The 16,477-nt window shown below is 40.6% G+C and overlaps 1 protein-coding gene across 3 annotated transcripts in view; it reads right to left on the bottom strand.

Annotated features, from left to right (window-relative positions):
* Positions 1–16,477, bottom strand: part of Sptssb (serine palmitoyltransferase small subunit B) — a 32,536-nt gene that overhangs the window by 6,146 nt on the left and 9,913 nt on the right. For 2 of the 3 annotated variants that reach the window (XM_028763644.1, XM_028763646.1), the window contains exon 2: positions 10,384–10,478. The exons of the other annotated variant lie outside the window; for it this stretch is intronic. The gene's annotated coding sequence lies outside the window, so the exon portion shown is untranslated. The remainder of the gene's footprint in view (positions 1–10,383; positions 10,479–16,477) is intronic. 3 annotated transcript variants of the gene reach the window in all.

Here is a 16,477-nt window from a genome sequence, read left to right on the forward strand (position 1 = left end):
GAGAGAGAGAGAGAGAGAGAGAGAGAGAGAGAGAGAGAGAGAGAGAGCCGGCCCATCCACCACTCTAGACAATGTGCTGAATCACATGGGTGGGAGAATTCATTAACTCACTGAACATCTGAGTACAGCTACATGGCTTCTGAATAGCAATGGCCTTAGAAGGACATGCTCTGTCCCAGAAGGTACTGCAGGCCAGAAGGGGAAATTCTTCTGGATTATGAAACAGCCACGGCATGCATGAGGAGCTGGGAATGAACACTAGATGGAGGCAAAAGGGGTATGGAAAAAACCACCAGGAAGAATGCTGAAAAAGATGCTGAATTTGGGAAATACCATGTCACAAATTTAGTGCAATAGTAGTCTGTAGTCACTCAGAACTAGATTTTACACACATACATGCACACACAGACAGACAGACAGACAGACAGACACACACACAGAGGCACACACACACACACACACACACACACACACACACACACACACTAGCTAGAAGCTGATGTTGAGTATCTTCTTCAAGCTACTCTCCCTGTTATTTCTTGAGGTAGGGTTTCTCACTGAACCTGGAGCTCATTGGTTGGCTGGACTGGCTGGCCAATGAGCTCTAGGGATCGGCTTTCCTTTGCTTCCTCAGCATGGGGGTTACAAGTGTGTTTCTGTGCCTAGGTTTTACTTAAATTCGAGGGATCTGAACTCTGGTCCTTGTGCTTACATGGGGTGCACTTTACCGACTGTGCCACCTTTCCAGCCCCTCCAGTAAACATCTTAAAGCCTTAAAGTTCAAAATTTATAAGATTCAAAATTAATATAATAACTTATATTACCTAGTGCCATATCCTAGAGATGATTAAAAACAAAACTGTGAATGTCTGCTTTATTCGTGCCTGCTGTGAATAAATACACTTGTTTCTACTTCTATACCTTTAAAATGATGGCTACCCATAAGTGGGAAAAGGGAGAGGTTTTTGTTTGTTTTTATTTATTTATTTAAAAAAATTTCCATCTATCACTGTGTGATGCTGCCTGCCACAGAGTGAGTGTTGGGAGGTTCCGGGCTCTGGGGTGATTAGCTCATGATAGCAGAGCCTATGCTCCAATGAAAGAGACCTCAAAGACCTCCTTGTCCCTCTGCTATGTGAAGACGAAGTAAAAGGACAGCCATGTATGTTCTCCTCAAATGTCAAATGGACACTCAGCCTTGGGCTTCCTAGCCTTGCAAACTAAGAGGAGTGGATCTTTGTTGCTAATAATCCCCAGAATACTATAACATTACAATAGCCTGAGCCAGGACATACTCTCAAACAAATGGAAGAACAGAAAGTTATTCCCCCACCCATTTCGTGATTATGCTTCTTAGGAGGACATGGTGACACATAAGGCAGACAAGGTGCCATGCAAGGTTCCAGGTTGGGATGGAGGGCAGGATTGCTACCTGAAGGAATGAAAGCTCACAGAGAAATCGTCTCTGAACCACTGTTTTAAGTACATTCTGTTGTGAGGACCAGTATGTAGCATATGCTGACAGGCTAATGTCCCATGAGGCAAGGGAGTGGCTGTGAGGCTACCTGGCCTTAGCACCATCCTGTTTCCCCAGACCTAATTAGCCCCTTACTTAAGAATTTTTCCTGACTATCTATAGTTCAGGTTCTTGTCTGACAATTGAAGGTTTCAAAGCACTTTTGTTACAAGTCTTACTGGGAATTGGTAAAATCTAAGGTTTTTATTTGTAATGTATACCTTAGCATGGTTGACAGCCTCAATATAGAGTTTTGCCAGGTTAAGGTTGAGGTTTATTAGGGATTTGGGAACCAGGGGGAAATACTACATCCTAACCTAATTTCAGTGAATGAAAAGGGTCACAACAACAGTGGAAATGTATGGATGGCTTAGAAGTCTCCAGAGGGAGATTGTGTGATAGAATGAGCAGTGAATTATTATTTTTTATTCCTCAGTGCCTTGACTTTTCAACCACCAGGTGAAGATTCACACTACATTTAGGGGCAATGGGAAAGGAATAAAAGTGTCTTCTTTCAGACGAAGGGAGGAGACTAACACTTCTGACCCACATTAGCCAAGGGCGCGACTTTCTTCTGGCTTAAAATGGATAAGAAAGCAAGTAAGTACAGTATCTAAAGAAGTACATGTCACAACATGGTGCATTTGAGTCAGGAAGAGCGTGCTGTGAGAGGAGCATGTAGGACTGGCTGGGCTTGCCGAAGAATTATGTATTGTTGTTTAATCTGTGGAACAGGAGTAGTTAAGAGTTAGGCAACTGAAATGAAAGATGATTCCCATGTGATTTGGGACTGCGACATTTGCCTTGGGAATATTGCAGAAGGCATAATCTTAGGTGTCCTTTTCTGCCCAAGGAAAATATCACAGCAAAATGAACTTTGACAAAAGGCCCTTCTTAATGAGGAATTTTCTACAACTTAGCTGCCCTCTTGGGTAAGAGCTACATTTCCCCTTGAACCTTAGAGTCAAGGGCTGAAAGGTCAGAAGGGTCCAAATTGACTCTGGCTAACTCCTTCCTGACTCATTTTGGAATTCCATAGTAGTCATTTTGTGTGTGTGTGTGTGTGTGTGTGTGTGTGTATGAGAGAGAGAGAGAAAGAGAGAGAGAGAGAGAGAGAGAGAGAGAGAGAGAGAGAGAGAGAGAGAGAGACAGAGAGAGAGAGAGAGAGAGAGGGAGAGAGAGAAAGAGAGAGAACATGTACTTCATATTTAGAGCCTGATAAGAAGTGTCTAGTCTGTGGCTGAGAAAGAGATGCTGTATCTAACCCGACTGTGTCTGTACTCGCAAGTAGCTTTCTTTACAAGAGTTCAATGTGACTTATGTGAACACAAGCCTCCCTTTCAGCAATTCATTTATTACATGAACTGGGAGTGCAGTATTTTTCTTCCAAATGATATAATACAGAAAGGACAGGCAGGGGAGTGGGCTGAAGGAAGTAGGAGAGGAGAGGATATGACTTCACAGTTGATAAGACTACTGATCCAGGTCAATATGAAAAATAGCCAATGCTGACAGTGTGTGTGTATGATACAGTGCGGAGACAATAGCATTCTCCTGTAGTCTTCTCAATAACTAAGAAAAATAGTAGACAAACTCTACTATATTGGCACACTACAAGAGATCCAACAAAATGTTTCTTAAACCTCTTAAAATTGCCCAACTCCTCCAAACCACAAACAAGCAAATGTACAGACACACCAAAAACCAAGCAAAGTGTACAAAATGGTCACAGCTCAGAGGCGCTCACAGAGCCAGGATGGCTAACTGGGATGGGATGCCCCAGATAGAATCCTGGGCCAGAAAAAGGATAATAGGGATGAAAATGAGGGAAGTCTGAACAAAGTAAGGATTTTTTTAATGTTATATCAACATTGTCTCATTAATTATAATGGACATGTCCTACCAGTGTGAGAGTTTTATAGGGTAAACTGGGTATAAGCTTCAGGAGACCTCTATAATGCCTTCTTGATTTTTATGCAAATCAAAAAACTTTATTAAAAATAAAAAATAAAGTCCAGTTAAATATTTCCAAGGAAAAATAATAACCAAGGAACTGCTGGAAAGTCTAGCTGACTTTTTAAAAAGTTGTTTATTTATTTGATGTATATGACTGTTTTGTGTGCATGCATGCCTATGCTCCATGTGTGTACCCAATGCCCAAGGAAGCCAAAGGAGGCCATCAGATCCTCTGAGGCTGGAATTTCAAACAGTTTTGAGCCTCATGTGGGTGCTGGAAATTTAAGCCAGGTCAGCCAGAAGAGCAGCAAGTGTTCTAGACCACTGAGCCATCTCTCTAGCCCTCTTCCTGTTCACCTTTTTCTACTTCTTGTCTCCTTTTTACCGTGCTACCCAGGCTGTCCTGAAATCCGCCATGCTCATACCCCAATGCTGGGTTATAGGTGAGTGACATCACACGTTGACAATTGGGTAGCCTCCGGTAGCTTTGCTTATCCTGGTCTTTCTTTCTGAAAACCTTTTCAAAGTAATTCTTGTATCATAGATTAAAAACTACTACAACTAAAAAGCAAAGTAACTAGAAATGAGAAAAATAGGATTCTACTAAGTACTGGCATTACTAAGCTCAATAGAGAAAATTAAAAAGTTTGTGTTGTGATCTAGGGTAGTCACAGAAACATATGAGTGAATAGCTATCCCAAGATAAACTATGGACCAACTCCCTGGCCCCATGAATCCAAAAAAACAAAAAAGCCACATTTTCTTTTGTTAAGAAACCAAATAAGTTTCTTAACAAAAATGAAATAAAACAAGACAAACAAAACTAAAACCGAGTTAACTCTGGTGCTAACTTAAGTTATTCCTTTTTAATTATTATTTTAAAGAACTTTTCTTGAGACTAGGTCTCATGTAAATGAGCCTGTCCTTAAACTCATTTTTGTAGCCAAGGATGGCACTGGACTCTTGCTCCTCTTACATTCCCATGTGCTGGAATTATAAGTGTATATAATCATGTGTCATTTATATTGTACTGAGAATAGATCCCGGGACACTCTACCAATTGAGCTTTACCCCCACAATTCCCCTCTACCATTCTCTCCCTTTAAGATGTTTCTGCACTTTCAGCAGGACAGCGACTAGTCTTTCATGGAAATTTGAAATCCTGGTTCCCGGTAGCCACATATGGCAGCAGGCTTCCATACTGAACAGCATGGGTGTAGAGAATATTGGGCAGCAAGGGTGTAGGACATTCTGTCATTTCAGGAGAGTTTCAGGGACAGTGCTGCGGTAGTTCGAGATACTTTGCTTACATGAATAAGACAGCTTACCAACTTGCCTTTCTTCCAGTTTATACTTTTCATTGTTTCTAACTAACTTTCAAAACATACAGGTTTTCTCTGCTTGAAAACCTCTAGTGAGTGGTTCTTCCTTTCCTAAGAAATGAAAGGACTCGTTCACAGCTCTGTGTGGTTTGATTGCACCATTTCTCCGGAGCCGTCTCTAAACTCTCACGCTAAGAGACATCAACTTCAAAGTATTAATATTTTAATCTGTGTTCTTCTGTTTCCTATTCTGTTACTCCTTTTCCATGCCAGATAAAATCCAAGACACTTTCATGACCTATATTATCCTATAACCTTCTTCATAGTGAACAGCCTCAAACAACCTTTTCTTTCAAGGAACCCACACGGCTTTCTTCTATGTATTATTCACGGGACTAACATTTCAGCACATACTTACATCATAGTCACACACAGTCCATTTCCTCACTGGATGGAGGGGTTCTGAATATAAGGCATATATGGCATTTACATTATTGTGCCCAGACCTGGCTGGGAAGATAATTGGCTAAATGATAACAAACCATGTGGGTTACTCAGAACAGAAGATATTCTCAGATGTGTTTCCCAAGTAAACCTAAGTATCATCATTTCTCCAGCAAGATGCAGAGCCCAGAAGAGATGCTTAGGAACTCACAGTCTGCTTTAGGCAATGGCCTTACACAAATTGTTTCCTGAAAATTTAGTACCGCATGGTTGTTTTTTTTTTTTTTTTGAGGAATAGAAAGGAGAAAGCTATTTACACACACACACACACACACACACACACACTTTTAGTTTCTCATGTCAAAAGCTCTTGGGCTCCACCAGCAAGCAGTAAGGAACACTTGTGAAATGGGTTTAAATTCTACAATTGCTTATACAGTACTTGTTCTAGGTGACTAAAACTTTAAGATTCATAACAAAGTGTTTCTGATGAGGAACATATCTCAGGATGGGAATCCCTGGGGAGTCATTTGCTACTGTACCCTCCTCCCTTTCATCTTCCCTTCCCTGCTCTTTTTTCTCCCTTCTATTTTTATGTCCCCTTCTTTTTTATCTTGTCTATCTGTTTATTTTCCTTTGTGCCACAAGGTGTTTATATTACAAAATGAAAATAATCGATAGCTTCTTTTAGTGGTGGAGTGGAAGTGACAATAACACAGCGTGTGTTGTTCCTTGCAGAGTCATGTGACCTTTCACTGGTTTTTAATAGTCGGTGGAGCATTGTAATGACTTCAACAGTTGGCGTGTTTTATAGGCAGAATCTCTACCTATTACTATGTGTGCTAACTGAATGGCCTATTGCAGTTAGAACTAATAAACCAATTTATTTACGTAGCTATCGTTCCAAACTTCACCTAGAAAGGCATGACAGTTTCTGAACAACAAGCATGTGTGCCCTGGGCAGGGCCGCCTTATCTTCTTGTTCAGGCTGAGCTAAGTGTGACTTCCCAAGCTTGTTCTCGTCACAGGCACCAAATCATAAGCTGCTTCTTCCCTGAGCACAGTTCAATTCGCAGAGATGCAGAATGTAATTTACTCTGTGTGTGTGTGTGTGTGTGTTGTGGTGTGTGCGTTTGTGTGTGTGTTCTGAGGCTAGAATGTCTTCTTCTATTGTTCTCTATAATTTTAGACAATGTTGCTTATTGAACCTGGAGTTCACCATTTTGGCTAGATTGAGTAGGCTACAAGCTCTTGGGATCCACCTGTCTCTGCCCCATCTCTCTAAATATGTGCTGCAGCGCCTGGCTTTTTCCGTGGATGCTCAGGACTGGATTCAGGTTCTCAGGTTTACATAGCAAGCACTCTACCCACTGAACCATCTCCTTAGCTCTCCAGCATGTAATATATATATATATATATATATATATATATATATATATATATATATCATCAGCAACATGGATGTGGTTTAAGTCTTTATAATTAATGGAACAACCTCATACTGTATCTGTGTGAAATTAAAGCATGGTTAGTTTATTGGCTATTATTTATTGAGTGTCTTGTTTTATGATTTGGGAGTGACCACAATGCCTTCTATGCACTATGGAAACTTCCAACCTTGCTTAATATCTCCCTGGGTAGGAACTGCCTTTTCATCCTACCACCTTTCCATCAGCAACCAGTTCTCCCCGCTGACAGCAGAGAGAATATTAGAAGTCAGACTGGAAACCCAAGTCTTTAGTGGAAGGTAAAAAAGAAATCTGGGAGTTTGTGATGAATGAAAGGCAAGGGAGAAAATTAAATGACCGTAGAGCAATTAATGGATTTTCTTTATGCATTCATGATGCCTGAGATGATGCTTTAGACGGCTCAGAGGAGGGAATGGTGAGTGAACACAGTCATTTTGAGCAAATGAGTTACTCTCATTATGTTGTGTAACTTGTACTTGGGAGTGAGTTACTTAAAGGAGAGTCAGTGACAGTGCTGCCAAGTAGTTAGTACAGAGTGTTTTGTGGCTTCACTAACTCTAGTGTGTCTAATTTTTATGAATAAGAACAAAATCAGAATACCAAAATACACGTTCTACCAGCCCAACTATCAACTGATGCCATTGGGCAACATGTTGTGCACCGAATAACTAATTTCAAAGTAGTTCTTTGTTTTGTTTTTTTATGTTTTGTTTTGATTTGAAGGGACTCAATTAAGACTCCAGATGAATTAATGAATGAAGGACTCATGACTGAGAGAAAAAAATCAGAATTCAACTTCAGTGAAAGTATTCACTACAATTTAGAGGTTACAAAATTCAGACGTTTGTTTCAATTCAATGTTGTGTGACTATCAAAAAGAAGCTACTTCAAAACCATAAAGTGGGAAAGTATATTAATATGGAAATGGACAGGAAGAGAGTTTATAATGCTATAGCAGATGACAGGCTGTATGTTCTTCTTCTGATGTCTCATCATTACTAATCTAGAGACAGGACAAGTGTCCCTGTGTATTTTGGGAAGCCCTGCAATGGAGAGATGGACTTCTGGATCTAGACTTAACTTTGTGGTTCTTGGAGTGGGTGTGCTCTTTATTAATGGTATATTGAAAATAAAACTCCGCTACTCTGTAATGATGGAAAGAAAAGCATGTAGTCTCCGAGTGGCTTTTCACTTGTGGGGTATTACGGCCAAAGGCTGCCAACTTGATTTTAGAAGTAAAACATGAACAAAAACTACAAAACGAAGTGGCTTTAAAGTTATCACAAGTTTTTTCCAAAAGTCATTAAAAGTATAGCTGCTTGTATGACAGCATTATTTGTTAGATAAATGGGAGCCATCCAGATGTCTGTTACCAAATGTATCAAATGTGTACACCCCTTCTCCGTGTGCATGTGTGTGTGTGTGTGTGTGCATGTGTGTCTGTGAAAGAGAGAGAAGGGGGGATGCATGTGTAGGGATGAGGGGCAGGCAGAGGAGGAGACCAGGGTGTGAGTGTGTATGTGTGTGTATGCATATGTATAAAGTGCATATGGGGGGACAAGGAAGGGCAGGTTGCATGTGTGTGTGTGTATGTGTGTGTACCTGTGTGTGTTCCTATACGTGTGTGCATGTGTGTGTATTTAGTGTGTACATTTGTGGATGGCTGGGGAGGGCAGGCTGCATGTTCCTGCTAACACCTTCATTAAAGACTTTTACCTCAGCACTATCAGTACAAAAATTTCTGCCAGAAGCCACCACACCTGTGGTGATTTCTTAGCGCAGCTCCAAGAAATAAATCCTAGTATCCGTGAGGACAGTGGGATTGTCACATGCAATTCCTTTCTTTGAGCAGAGTCAGCGTGTCTCAGTGCCAGCATTGTGGGCCATGGCTGGATTTGGGGCTTAAGTTACCCTTATAAAGATGAGCACATTAAGGCCTCACAGCCCACGGTGAGCATGTGGAACTGGGAGAGGCTGAAGGTTGGGGTGATCACATGGGTGAATTGTGGGTCCTGTTGGGGTTGAACTGCAGCGCTATATGTGTGACTCACTCTGAGTAACTTAGCCACTCCTTCCCTAAGTTTCTTCAGCTGGGAGTAAGAATCGTGGCAGATCCTCATGCCCATATCTGCCAGGAGGATTAGGAAGAATGAAGTGCTTACGGCAGGACTCCGGAAAGGTTAAGTTGTATTAGCTAGTACAATAACTGCTCTATACTGGTATATTCTCACCAGATTCTCAAGACCAGGCAAAGAATGGAAGAAATCTGCACTACCCTTTACACTGAGCCAGTGATTTTTCCCAGTTACTAACCTAGAGATTATGTTTAGGAAGATTGTTGTTTGGATGTTTTATTTGATGCACAGGTGGCTACCATGATAGAGGTAGGAGGCCCAGTATGCTCGGTACTAACTGCTGTTGGCTGAGCGCACTGCACGTGCAGAGCACTGTGCCAAGTCCTTCTCGTGCATCAACTCATTTCCCAAAATGAAGAAGTCGAGGCTTCAAGGTTTATGTATCTATTGAGTATTTGGGTATCTAGCTAGAGCTGATCTTGGGATTTGGCCTGGGATGCTGTAATCCTGAATTGTGGGAGCTCCTGCCACAAGGTGCTGCCTCTGAGAGTAACTAATGCTATCTGAACATCCAAAAAGGATGTTTGCAACTGGAGAAACAAACCTATACCCATCATCAATAAATTTAAAATATTTTCATATAGAGAAACTAGTGCCAGATTCTCTAGAACTACAAGTCTTCTGAAACACTGTGGCAGAAAGGAAAGTATAGGAGGCTGCCAGATGTTCACAAGACACATGGGTAGATATTTTTCACCCACAGTCTCGCATGAGTCAGTGGGCACTTTTAGAAGAATTTGAATAAGAGCAGGCATCTAGGTTTTTATTTTAGCCTACTTCCTTTTCTTTGTAATGGTTAATAATAATAATGATAAGAATAACATATATAATAACATATGATATACATACATAGTAACAACAATAATATTAATAAATAATTTTAAAACCTAAATTAAAATGTTTGCCCATCTGAGAATAGTGGACATTTTCCATTTCATTGTGAATATTTTTATTTTGGAAGATAATGTCTTCATTTTTCCATATTTGTTATTTCAATTTATCCCACCCGGTTAAATGTTTCTTAAAAAGCATTCTTCTCATACCAAAGGCCTTCCAGGATCATCATATAAATTAAAGATAAAGGACTCTGAAACAGAAGCAGTCTTAAACCAGAGACCCATAAATAAAGCAGGAGTTGGAGTTCTGCCTGTACCCATGACACTTACCCTGCTGCTGGATTTTTCTAGACCAGGGGCTCGTAACCTACAGTCAAAGGTTATGGGAGGGTGGCGTCTGTGTAACTCTTGCAATTTATGCAAATTTTGTACCAATGGAGAATTTTGCTGTTTATATCTCAAAGGTGTTTCTCATGTATTAAAGTGAAGAATCACTGTTTTTATGACATAATAAAGTGAATTGCCACCATTTCCTCCTTTATCCCATCCCCAATGTAAAAACAATATTTGTTCTAAATGTTTGCCGGTACCTTGACAGAGGACTAGAATTTCATTTTAGTAAGGATGTAATTTTACTGTGAGAAAGGTCACATTTCTAAAAGATTTCTAAAGGAGAGAGTCCAAGATGGGAGTGGAGGAAGTTACCTGTACAGGAGGGTCCAGGCTTGGTGCACGGCAGCAGTTTTCCTCTGAACAATCTGGTGTAGATTATTTCTCTTCTCTGGGCTCTATTTCTTCATCTGTGAAATAAAGATTTTAGGGAAATTAAGCCCAAAATATCTTCAAACTTTAAAACAATCCTATCCCCTGTGAAACATCACTCAGCAGTCCTGACTTTCTTCCACAGATGGTAGAATATAGTATGAAAAATGAGGAGTATGCTAAGTTATTTTAAATATTATTTTGGGGAAAACTCAGAGTTTAAGAACATGCCACTGACTGTGACTTTGTGATTGTCTTCTGAAAATTAGTGCTACAGGGACTGTGGTTGACACAGTAGGACAATGTAGGACTCTCTCCAAACTGCTACTAACATGCTCTGATATGTTCCAAGGACTTCAGGGTATGTTTGTTTGTTTGTGGAAAATGTTTCTTGATTTCAAATAGTGGTTTAATTTCAAACAGTTAATACCATGTGAGGTGTGAAGCGAGGAAAAAGAAATTAGTTCAATCGTCAAGTTTAAAAAACTGCCCTTGTCCTGACAGTATCACTGATGCTATGGTATGCTGCTGTCCTCTGAGAGGCCCAACCAGCAGCTGACTAAAACAGGTCCAGACAATAGCACCAAACCAATGGACTGAAGTTAGAGACCCTTGTGGTTGAATTAGGGAAAGGCTGGAAGAAACTGAGGATGAGGGTGACCCCACAGGAAGACCAGCAGTCTCAACTAACCCAGTCCCCTGAGATCTCTCAGACACTAAGCCACTAACCAGGCAGCATACACTAGCCGGTCTGAGGCCCCCAACACATATACAGCAGAGGACTGCCTGGGCTGGCCTCAGTGAGAGAAGAGGAGGCCAATCCTCCAGAGACTTGAGGCACAGGGGGTGGGGAGGTCTGGTGGGGATGAGGTGGGGTTATCCTCTTGGAGACAAAGGGGAGGAGGAATGGGATGAGGAACTGTCAGAGGGCAGATGGGGGGGTATAACGACTGAACTGTAAAAAAATTAAAAGTAATTTAAAAAATCTGCCCTTCGGCATAGTGGTTGACTGTGTGTGATGAATAAATAATTCAATATTCTCTATATCCATAAAATACGACACCATGGTAGAGTAAAGGGGGCTCTGGCTCTTCTTCTAGCCATGCCAGTCTGCTGGGCACATCCTCAGGGTCTGGAAAATCCTGGTAGAGGAAAGAGTTCTTGGTCCTAGGACTGATGTTCTGACGCCACAAGCTACCACGGAGAAGCCTTAGAACTGCTTTGTTTGCAGAGGTAAATCTCAGAAGCCAGTCGACAGAGAGAGATGTATAAAGGGGAAGAGACAGAGTTGGTGGCACAATTAGTGACAGGGCACCTCCCTGGGATGCAAAATAAGTACAAAAAAACCAAACCAAAACCAAACCAAAACCAAACCAAAACAAAAAGCCAAAGCATTTCATGGTGAGATATTGAGGACTCCATTAGGAAAACAGTTCAGGTAGAGAGACTGCTCAACACCTTCTGTGGGCAGCCATGAACTGGGAGGAGGATTCCAGATGAGGTTACAAGAGTGGGCATGGTGGCTTGTGCCTATAATCTTAGCAACTGGAAAGTGGAGGAAGAAATTTAAAGTCAGTAGTGGCTGAAACGTGAACTTGAGGTCAACTGTCTCAAAGAACCATGGCGGGAGAAACAGAGACAGAGTTACTAATTTTAACAATTCTAAGACTCAATCTCTACAGTAGAATGAATATCACAGAAGAGTGTGTTCATCTGTTAACATTCTACTTTGTGCCTCTTGAGCTTAGTTGTTTTTTTGTTTTTTGTTTTTGTGATGTTCTAGAGCAGAGGCCCTCGACCTTTCTAAAGCTTTGAACCTTTACACAGATCCTCATGTTGAGTTGACCCTCAACCATAAAATTAGTGAATCATAATGTATACATCTGATATGCAGGACATCTGATCTGTGTAACCCCCAAGGGGTTGCAACTTCCAGGTTGAGAAATGCTGTTGTACAGGTTGTCAAACCTTTCTAAGCATCGGCTACATGAATAATATGTACGATTTGTGACCCAAACATGTTGTAGAGATTAATCCACACAACTTAGTAAAGAGTATCTCTGATGTAAGTAATGGCAAATTTTTCCCAATTATTATTTGTTTCTTACATTTTCTATATATCTTCCCCATCTTATCTGAGCAATTCTTTTTTTCTACTCACTGTCTTGAGCCCTTCAGAGACAAGCCAGGTAAGTAGGTAGGTAGGTAGGTAAGGGGACTTTTCTGTGATCTGGGGATTCACCAGCAGGAAGGTGGGAGGGTGCAGTGGTGTATTGTGTTCTGTGTAGAGCCTGGTCTGTTTGTTCCTCAATGGAGAAAACAGTGAGACATCTTAGCCCTTTGTTTCCCTTTGGCCCTAAATTATAATATTTTTTTCTGCCAGCCAAATACAGAACGAGGCCAACTTGACTGCTTTTGTTGTTGTTTGTTTAGACTTTTAGGCAATGAAATGATGTATTAAGTAAGACATGAAGGCTAGCTGGATGTGGTGGCATAAGCTTTGATATGCCTTTAATCCCAAAACTCATGTGACAGAGGTTGGTGGATCTCTGTGTTAGACAGCAGCCTGGTCTACATAGTGAGCTTTAGGTCAACCAGAACTACTATAGGATTTATCTGTGTAGCCCTGGCTTTCCTGGAACTCACTCAGTAGACCAGGCTGGCCTCCAACTCAGCGGTCCACCTGCATCTGGCTCTAGAGTGCTGGGATTAAAAGTGTGTCACACCATCTCAGGTGCTGCTGTCACTTGTTAAATAAAATAAATAAGTAAATATGTGAAGGCTCAGCTTCTCCAGGGTGTGTGTGTGGGGTGCTGTTTGTAGCCTTATATTTCATCTCTGCCTAACCTGTCTAGTAACAGAGCTACCCCCAAACAACAAATTTATTTTTCAATTGTTGAGTAAAACAGGGAGAACTAGTTCACTGTTCTTAGCACAACAAATGCACACAACCCCATTCTTTCCAGCATCCTGCCAAATAAAGTGAGTATGTATCTCATGCCTGTGGGAGATGAAGGTACACTCCCCTCTCCAAACCCTGCTCCATGAGGGGGTGGGCACATCAAATTGTGGGCTTCTCACTCCTTTCTATCACTACGTTTTGCTTTTCCCCCTAAAAATCAAATTTTATTCTGTAGCATCAGCTGCTTAAAGTTAAAGCTCTTTCCAAGAACTCACTCCCATTAGAATGGATTTTTAAATACTTACACAAACAGGAAACAGTTAGACTGCAGGTAATCAAAATTGATGTGATAACGTCAAGGATCGGCATAGTGATAAGTGATAACTTAGAGTTGTCATGTTGATGAGTACCGATGTCAAGCAGGTCATATAACCAGTCTGTGAGATACTCCACTTAAAGCTCCCTATGAAAAACTGGTCGTTTAACATGCATTGTTCACAATGTCTACGGCAGCCGAATTATCACTTTCTGGTAGCATTTAGCTACACAATGACTTGTAGTGACTATTAAATTTAGAATTTGAGACACTTTTGCAAGAAGTTAATTTTTTTACATATTATGATACGAATAGATTGCACGTCTTTCTATCATATGTCTTTGCTATTTATGTACACACACATGCACTGACTAGACTTAACACATCTTCAGCAAAAGACACACAAGTAAGTCTCCATCATGTGACAGTGTCTCCTTCAGTTGTACATTATTGAAAACAGCTCAAGCAATCAGACTATCATAATGTCACAAGTCTCAGTGCCACAAACACTGATGCTTATGTACTAGTTCAGTTTCAGAGAAGGCAGACAGAGAGTGTGTAGTTCAGCAGAGTTTGTAACTTTAGGGGAAACACTGTTGCTTTATGGCTTTGCAAATTGTCCTTGGCTCTAAAACCTTCTTTTTAGTGACATTCTTGGATGCATAGGGTAGGCTAGTCTCAAACTCCCTATCCTGTGTCAGTCTTTTGAGCTGAAATCACAGATGTGGTCTACAGAAAGGTTTTTTTTTTTTTTTTTAAAAAAACAGTTTTGATGACTGTTAAGCTTGCATTAGCTGTGAAAAAAAAAAAGAGGCTGAAATGTAACAGTAAGAATTTCAGAGTAGCCAAGAAACAGAGGCACATGTAATTACCATATTAGATATATATTGTCTACTCTTTGATATTTTTCTATGTATTGTTCTCTTTTACACCCACTTGTGATTGTTGTGGTATGTTCTGGTTGGTTTTATCAACTTGACACAAACCTAGATGCATCTGGGAAGAGGGAATTTGAACCAAGAAAACATCTCCATTGGATTACTATGTTGGCAAGTCTGTGGGAGCATTGGTTTTGATTGGTGATTAATGAGGGAGGTCCACCTCACTGGTGGCTCTGCCACCCCTGGTTAGGTGGTCCAGGTGGTGTAAGAAAGCAGGCTGAGCAAGCCACAAGGAGCAAGACAGTAAGCAGCACCCCTTCATGGCCTCGACTTGAGGTTTTGCCTCTAGGCTCCTGCCTTGATTTCCTTCAGCAGACTGTGACCTAGGATATGCAATCTAAATAAACCCTTTCCTCCAAAGTTGTTTTTTGTTATGACATTTTATCACAGAAATGGAAACTCCAGAAAAGACATACTTAATTGAGAATGTTGAATTGTTCAATTCATTTTACCTGAAGGATTTTTCCCCATTTAATACTACATAGATTTGAAAATCACTTTTTAATTGATCACATTAAACTAAAATTTAACTTAACATACATTTGCTCAATTCATATCACAAATATTTACTGAATGATTTGTACGAACCTAGCAGTGTTTTGGGTACCACGCATGAAAGGGTGGCAGAGGATACACATGTGATTTGTGAAAGAAATCTACAATATTTTAAGTTGTATATTAATTTCTTTTATGGTGCCAAGGGTCGAATCTAGGGCTTTGTCCTTGCCATTCTACCTCTGAGCTACCCTTCCTACCCCTTATTTTGGCATTACTGCTTCCTAGCATCAGGTACTTAAGTTGCCATTTAGTTGCAGATAATAAACCAAGTCAGGCAGGAAATATGTATATATGTTTGGATAAGTACCTTGCCTGGTTTAAAACTAGTACACATTAAAAAGCTTTAAAAATTTTTCCCTCCTAAGTATATAGCAGTCATGTCTTAATGACAACAGAAAGTTGAAACAAAGTTCTGTTGACTAGAATAGCTTTAGTGTGGCCTGGATATGCATGTTGTTATGCCTAAAGTTTTTTTTTTATTTTACATTTATTTATTCTTGTGTGTGTGTGTGTGTGTGTGTGTGTGTGACAAATGTGGAAGTCAGATGTCACAGGCTGGTCTACAGGAATTGGTGCTCTTCATTCCCACCTGGTTCCCAGGGGTTGTTTTCAGGCCGTCAGGCTTGGTGGCAGATCTCTTTACTTGCTGAGGCATGTCGCTGCCCATGCATGCTTTCTGCCCAGGTGTCACTCTTCCTATCAGTTCTGTGATCCAAGGGCCCTCAGAGGCTCCAGTCAGTAATTAAAATGTTTCTTTGTAAGATTTGAAAGTCTCTGTGACTTCTCCCATTGGAGAAGAGCCCAAGAGTATTCTAGCCCTTTACCAGAAGAAAAAGTAATTACTCAGATTTCTAGGTTTTCACTGATTGGTCCAGTTAGCTCTTTCTTTAGTTCTTTGGGAGCTTGATGAAGTACTGTGATGATAACGGACTAAAGGCCTGACATACCCCAAAAAGTATTAGATTTGTAAATAGTGCTTTTCAAAAAAGAATTCCCTATGGTACAGGTAAATCTCAGTTCAAGAAAGATTTGTTTCACTTCCTTCTTTTTGTACATCAGTGAACATTCCCTGACCCTGGGCACGGTGTTCTGAGAGGTCCAGTAAGCTTGTATCAGAACTGGTGTTTCACTGATCTATAAGGTGAACATCCACAGATGGAGTAAGAGCCAGAACAATCTCTTTGTATCTGCCATCTTGAGCCCTTTCCCTGTTTATTCTTCTGGTCGTTTTCATTTTTGTGTTCAATGTGCTACTTACATTCCTTTCCAAATTTACTTTTTAATATTTTCACTGATCTTGACATCAGCAGGATAGCTCCA

Source organism: Grammomys surdaster, unplaced genomic scaffold, assembly GCF_004785775.1.
Source record: "Grammomys surdaster isolate TR1022 unplaced genomic scaffold, NIH_TR_1.0 139, whole genome shotgun sequence".
NCBI lineage: Eukaryota > Metazoa > Chordata > Mammalia > Rodentia > Muridae > Grammomys > Grammomys surdaster.